This window comes from Peromyscus eremicus, chromosome X (assembly GCF_949786415.1).
Source record: "Peromyscus eremicus chromosome X, PerEre_H2_v1, whole genome shotgun sequence".
Lineage (NCBI taxonomy): Eukaryota > Metazoa > Chordata > Mammalia > Rodentia > Cricetidae > Peromyscus > Peromyscus eremicus.
The window spans coordinates 26,574,045-26,581,645 of NC_081439.1; the positions used below are offsets into that span (position 1 = coordinate 26,574,045).

Below are 7,601 nucleotides of genomic sequence, written 5' to 3' on the forward strand. Positions count from 1 at the left end.
ATGGCACATTCTTTTAACCCCAGCATGGAAATGAAGACAGAAGGATCCCTGAGGCTCATTGGCCAGCAGCCTAGCCTCCTTGCCAGCTTCAAGTACATGAGAGAACCTGTCTCAAATACCAAAGTGAATGTTGCCTGGGGAATGACACCTGAGGTTGAATTCTAGACTCGGCATGAATGTGCACCTCCCCCTTCCCTACACACACACAACACACACAACACACACACCAAAAAAAACCCCACTATTATAGTTGGGGAAGTAAAAAGTAAAATTGTTGAATGTCTCCAAATGCTAGTAAGGTAATATAAATGGGAAAGTGAAATGTAGTGAACATTTAATGTAGCTTTTCTACTCCTAGAACAAGTACCACTTCAGTTATAAAATAAATTGCAAAGTAGCCATTAGGCCTATCCCAGTATGGTGATTTGAACAAGTGTTGACTCATCCATAGCATTGTATGCAAATATTTTAAGTGATGGACTCCACACCCACCATCGTCAAAAATACAAGTCTGAAGATAGCAAAAGTTACTGAGTGGGCCAATAAGATGGCTCAGAAGATAAAGGCACCTGCCACCAAGCCTGACAACCTGAGTTCAATTATCAGGACCCACACGGTAGAAGAAGAGAAGAGCCTTCACAAATTGTCTTCTGCCCTCCACAAGCACACCAGAACACAAACTACACACAATGTAGGTAATTTTTAAAGTTACTCAGTATGTGAAATGGTAATGTTTCATATTCTGCTGATGATAATATAGAGATTGGGGAATTTCTCTTTGGGAAAGTCAATACTGGAGGTCTTTAAATGGAAAGTTGACTATGTACCTCTCTTGGACCAACAGTTCCTCTCTCGGGGAATATAAAACACTATAATCACCTAAGAAAATAACTACTTAGTAAAGTTAAAGACAAATCAGTGGCAGGTACACTAAATGGCATGTGTAACTATGTTCATAACAGTGGTGTTCTAATGACCTCAGTCTGCATCCAAACCCAAACTCCATCACCAGTAGAATGGAATCATAATTACACTTGTGATTCCTCAATGAGATGTCAAAAGTATGAGCAAACAGCAGCATACAGTGATGGGAATGAGCTGAAGAGTCTCATAAATATAATGTTAGGCAGAGCTAGGCATGGTGGAGCATGGCTATAATCCTAGGACTCAGTAGGCTGAGGCAGGAGGATTGCCTCAAATTGAAGGCCACCCTGGGGTACGTAATTCTAGGCCAACTCGAATTACAGAAAGACCATCTAAACATTTACACACAGTGTTGTTTGGTTTGATTTTTTAAGACAGTCTCATATAGCCCAATCTGGCCTCAAAAACTCTATGTAGCCCAGACTGTCTTCAAACTTGTGATCCTCCTGCCTATGCCTCCCAAGTGCTGGGACTTCATGCATATACCACTAAAGCCCTATTTTTAAAAAATGGTGCTTGGAGTGGTGGCACATCTGTGTGATTTCAAGGCCAGCCTGGTCTACAAGTGAGTTCCAAGACAGAGCCACATTGACCTTTTCTCGACAGACAGACAGACAGACACACACACACACACACACACACACACACACACACACACACACAGAGTTAAGTAGGACTTGAAAAGAGAATGACATCACATACACAAACTTCAAACACAGGCAAAACTAAGCTGTGTAGTTAATAAACTCTAAGTGAAATAGCTAGTAAAAAGAAAAAGCATTCAGAATGATGCCAGGTAGTACACATCTGCAATCCCAGCAACTTGGGAGGCATAGGCAAGAGGGTTACAAGTTCAAAGGCAGCCTGGGCTACAAAGGACGTTCAAAATCAACCAGGGCCTGTCTAAAATTAAGAGTATTTGCTTTAGCAGCACATAAACTAAACTAAAAATTGGAACAATACAGCGAATATTAGCATGGCCCCTGCACAAAGGTAACACACAAATTCATGAAGCAATCCATATTTTTTAAAGTAAGATTTTTATTTTTATTTATATGTGTCTCTATGCAGGTTTGCGCATGTGAGTGCAGTGCTTGCAGAGGCCAGAAAGAGGGCACCAAGTCCCCTGGAGCTGGAGTTGCAGCTAGTTGAGGGCTGCCTGATATGGGTGCCGGGAACTGAACTCCAGTCCTCTGCAAGAGCAACAATTGTTCTTAACCACTGCACCATCTCTCCAGCCCCTAAAAATACATTTTTAAAAGGAGTCTGGGGCTTGCCCTGAGTTCAATTCCCAGTACCACCTTTTTTTTTTTTTTGAGTCAGGGTCTGACTTTGTAGCCCTAGTGGAACTTGCTATGTAGATCAGACCTGCTTCTGCCTCCCGTGTTATGGTCTCAAAAGGGCATGGTTCTTTTCAAAATTATATAGTATATGTTTAGAAAAAAAGGGGGGCTCTGTATTATATAGAATTAGGAAATCAGGTTGAGAAGTTAATAGCTATCTAAAACAAGGAAAACAATGCCCGCCACTGTTCATAACAGCCCCAGCTCAAACTTGTCTCCTGTCCCAGAAACCTTTGGCCAAACTCAAATGATCTATAGGACCCGAGGGGTTGGGAATATTCAAAGAACTCTGGAAACAACTGGCAGGTAGCTTCTCCTCCAAGCCCACTGAGGGTGAAGAGAAACGGACAAGATGCTTGCAGCACACTTTCCAGCCAAATGTCCACATCATACATTAAAGGAAGCCTACAGCTTTTAATTTAAAACTCAATTGATTGTGTAAATAGAGAGCTGAGTCATTCATTGCCTTTCCTATTAAAGCTACTGCTCCATGGTATGGCTGAGGCTGGTCTACCAGGGAAAGGCCCAATACAGAAAATAGAGTGTGACTTTTTTTTTTAATTAATTTATTTTTATTTTATGTACATTGGTGTTTTGCCATGGATATTGGGTCCTCTCGAACTGGAATTACAGACAGTTGTGAGCTACCATGTGGGTACTGGGAATTGAACCTGGGTCCTCTGGAAGAGCAGTCAGTGCTCTTAACCGCTGAGCCATCTCTTCAGCCCCAGAGTGTGACTTTTTTAAGACAAGGTCTCTTAGTAGCCCTGGCTGCCCTGGAACTCACTATGTAGACCAAACTCAGAGATCTGCCTTGCCTCTGCCTCCCAAGTGCTATGATGAAAGGCCTGTGCCACCCTGGTACTGATTTGAGATAAACAATTTGATTGAATGCTTAAAATGGTAGGGCTGTGGATGTAGCTGGATGGCCAAATTTGTGCCAAACCTGCAGAGACCACTGGGTGTAATCTCCAGCAACAAAATAAAACTCTAGGCCCCTAATCCCAGCACTCAGGAAGCTATAGCAGGAAGTTTGCTTCACGTTTACATTTATTAATATTTATGAGACTGGTAAGAGCACCGTCTGCTCTTGCAGAGGACCTAGGTTCTGTTCCCAGCACCCACATGGCAGCTCACAACCATCTGTAACTCCAATTCAAGGAGATCTAATGCCTGTTCTGACACCTCTTCTGACCTCTCTGGGTTCCTGAATTCACTCAAGAACATACATGTAAAACTAAGTATTTTTTTTTAAATCTGTATGTATACATGGGTGAACAAGTGCCATGGCACATGTTTGGAGGTCTAGATATCTTGTATACATATAAAATTAAAAACAAAAACAAGCTGGGCAGTGGTGGCGCATGCCTTTAATCCCAGCACTCGGGACACAGAGGCAGGCAGATCTCTGTGACTTCGAGGCCAACCTGGGCTACAGAGTGAGTTCCAGGAAAGGCACAAAGCTACACAGAGAAACCCTGTCTTGAAAAACATAAATAAATAAATAAATAAATAAATAAATAAATAAATAAATAAATAGATAGATAGATAAATAGATAAATAAATAATAGATAAATAAATAGATAAACAAACAAACAAACAAACCACTAGAACCTCAGTTCCTCAGCATGGCTTAAAAAAAAAAAAAAGCAAGCCTTGGACACCCTGACCAAGATGTTAAACAGCAATTATGCCTTTTATAAACTTATTTTTTTCTATATTTTCAGAAATGTCTGCATTTGCTAGGGATGTAGCTCAGTGGTAGAGTCCTTGCCTGCCCAGCATGAGCTAGGTCCTATGTTTAATACCTAGTACAAGGAAAAGGAGGGAAAAGGTTCAGTTTCATCCAGGTATAGTGACTCAGGCCTATAATTCCAGCACCCTGGAGACAGATACAGAAGGAATGCATCTGTCTGGCTAGCCTGGTCTACATAGGGAGTTCCAGGCTAGGGCTGCATGATGAAACCCCATCACAACACAAACACACGGGGTGAGGTGCTGATGTGGTATACATGCCTTTAATCCCAGCACGCAGGAGGCAGGGGCAGGCAGATCTCTGAGAGTTCGAGGCCAGCCTGGGCTACAGAGTTCCAGGTACAGGGAGACCTTGTCTCAAAAAGGAAAGAAATGCTGGGGGGCTGATAGGATGGTTTAGTGGGTAAAGATGTTTGCTGAAGATCTGAATTCAATCCCTGGGATGCATATGGCAGAAGAAGAAAATTGACTTTCCAAGTTATCTTGTCTTCTGACCTCTACATTTGTGCTATGGCACACAAATGTCCCCATATATACACATGAGCAAAATAACGAAAGTGTAATAAAAATATTTATACTGATCTTTGTGCATGTCCATAATCCCACAAGCAGGGGTTGAAGCAAGAGGATCAGTACAACTTCCAGACCATGCCCCCCACAGACACACACAACTAAATAATGAAAATCTGTGCCTGGACCTAGGTGGTTCAGCTAAGTGGGGTAGAGAAGTTACAGTAGAGTTTGTTCTTGTCTTCCCTAGTCTAAGGTCTTCCTCTCTGTTTCCCAAGCCACCTAGAAAACAGAGCCTATGATGAGGCGAGTATGCTCAAAACACATACGAAACCCCCACAAAACTAAAAGCAAAAGAACTAAAAACTAACACGAGAGTTTCAAAAGAGGAAGAACAGAAAAGCAGAGCCTAGGAGCTGGAGAGATCCTCGGTGGTTAGGAGAGCTTGCTGTGTGAACATGAGGACCCACATTTGGATCCCAGCATCCATGTAACAAGCCCAGTACTGCCTCTCGTAGCCACAGCACTATAGGGTGACAGAGAGACGAGGATCATTGGGACTTGCTGGCTGCCAGCCAAGCCAAAAGCACTCCTAGCTCCAGATTCAGAAAGAGATCTGCCTCAAAGGAATAAAGCAGATGGAGATAAAAAGATACTTGATGTCCTCATGCAAATCTCTAGAATGCACATACAAACAAACTACACCCTCCCCCTCCCTCCCCCCCCCCCCCTCTCTCTCTCTCTCTCACACACACACACACACACACACACACACACACACACACACACTTGGGGCTGGAGATATTCTTGCTGCTCTTGCAGAGTTCAGTCCTCAGCACCCATGTCTGACAACTCACAACCACCTGTAACTCTAGCTCTATGTGATCAGACATCTTCTGGCTCCACAAACACTGCATTCTCACACGCACGCACACAGAGCTTAATCCTTGGGACCCACTTGGCAGAAGGAGAGGACCAACTCCAGCAAGTCCTCCTCTGACCGCCACATGCACACCATAGCATGTGTGTCTACACCTATGTATGTACACATACACTACAATAAACATGTAAATAAATACTGATATTTTAGTTGGGAGGTTTAAAAACCATGGTATAGGAATGAGAAGATACAATTGGTTCAGGGACATGCAAGGTGACACATTTCCCAGCTGGCCACTGCCTCATGAGTAGCCTTGAAGAGGCAGGCATATTCACCAGCTACTTGGGATGTCTCTCTACAGGCTGTTGTTTGGCGGGGGGGGGGGGGGGGGGGGGGGGACGACGACGACACAATGCCATGTAATGCTTCATGAGAAGGAGAGAAAGCAGAATTTCTCAGCCTGGCTCTCTGACTCCCATCTGTCATTTATCAAGTTTTTACCTGTGAGTATTAGCTTTACCACAAGGCTTGGTGGCTGTGGCTACATGGGATGCCAGATCCTATGTCCTGTGGTAGGGAGGAAGTCTGGTGGGAAGAAACAAACTCTGGACATGTGGACAGTTAATGCCAGGGACACTCTGATGGCACATATGTCCTAAACAGCTCAGTATTGTTTTTCTTATTTTTCCAGAAGAAATAAAGCAAGGTATTCAAAGTCCTTTTCTAAGATCATATTGGTATCAAATGGTAATTTCCAGATTAACCTAGCTCTGGGAAATGTGGAAGCCCAGGTTAAGAATATGGATTTTTATGGAGCAGGATTTGAATCTGGGGAGTGACAGCAGGTAAGAGGTTTTTAAGAAGGCCCTCTATCTCTGTTCTCTGTAGCACAAATCCTAATTGGTCTTATTAATAAAAACCTGGAGTCAGATATCAGGGTGAAAGCTGAAAGATCAGAGAAGCAGATCAACCAGCCATTAGTTCTTACCTCTATGAAATCCTCAGCCAAAAAGAACACTGAGCTCCTGTCACCTCCCACTTTATATTCCTCTCTGCCCAGCCATATCACTTCCTGTCTCCACTTCCCTAGTGCTGGGATTAAAGGCGTGAGATCTCAAGTACTGGGATCAAAGGTGTGAGCCACCACTGCCTGGCTGTGTTTCTCTTTTAGACTGGATCAATCTTGTGTAGCCCACGGTGGCCTTGAACTCAGAGATCTATCTGCCTCAGCCTCCGGAGTGCTGGGATTGAAGGTGTGCCAGCATTGCCTGGTCTCTCTGGCTAACTAGTGGCTGGCTTTGCCCTCTGATCTTCAGGCAAGCTTTATTGTTAGAGTATACACAAAATATCACCGCAGTTCTCCATCTTCTCAGCTGGCTAAATATCAGAAGTGGTTGGTCCCTGAGAGGCAGGACACTGGAGACAGCACTTATGAGGAATCCCTGATGGAGTTGAGAGCTTCATTTGAGCTTTATCATACCTTCCTAATTTTCCTGTATCCATTTAACTCTAACCCCTTTTCCTACCAAAGAGATGAACTGGTCCTGAGGCAGCAGGATCTTGGGTTAGTGAAAAAGAGTGACTCAATGCTCTTGACCAGGAGCAGGAGGACCATCTGTCTGTCTACTGTTGACCTGAGGACCATCTGTCTGCCCACTGTTGGCTTGAGATTGTAGGGATCCTGGTACCTGCTGCTGTGTCTTCTGGTATTGCAGGAAATAGGGATACAATCCCATGGAATACAGGCTACACTCATGACATCTATGTGGTTAACATCCAATATGTGACCACATATGTTGTTCAGAAATGTCAGATGGAGAAAAGACTCTACAGTCTTGCCAAAAGCGTTTGTAGTACTTCTCACCAGTAGATTGGAGTTGGGGTGTCAGAGGTTGGAGGGCTTGGTATCAGCTTCTCTACAGCTGTCATACTGGCACATGGGTTCCTTTTTAACTGTGGATGTTTCTCTTTGGACCCTGGAGTTCTCTATATTCCATGGAGCTGTTACGGGCTGCTTAGGTAAGAAGGTGACTTTCTGGCAGTCTGATGGGCTGACAAGTGAGTCTTGAGATTTTAAAGTCTGAAATACCTGAACTCAAGGTCGCTGGGATCCATCATCTGACCCATACAGGAGGACATAGCCTGAGTCTCAGAGAAAGGCATGCCTAGTACAGGTAACATTCCATGTG

At 43.8% G+C, this 7,601-nt stretch overlaps 1 non-coding gene across 1 annotated transcript; it reads left to right on the plus strand.

The window, feature by feature from the left end:
* The first annotated feature begins 1,847 nt into the window (after nucleotides 1-1,847).
* On the plus strand, nucleotides 1,848-1,952 carry LOC131900361 (U6 spliceosomal RNA). Its single transcript, XR_009376243.1, has one exon. It is a non-coding gene; the product is annotated as a U6 spliceosomal RNA (small nuclear RNA).
* The last annotated feature ends 5,649 nt before the right edge of the window (nucleotides 1,953-7,601 follow it).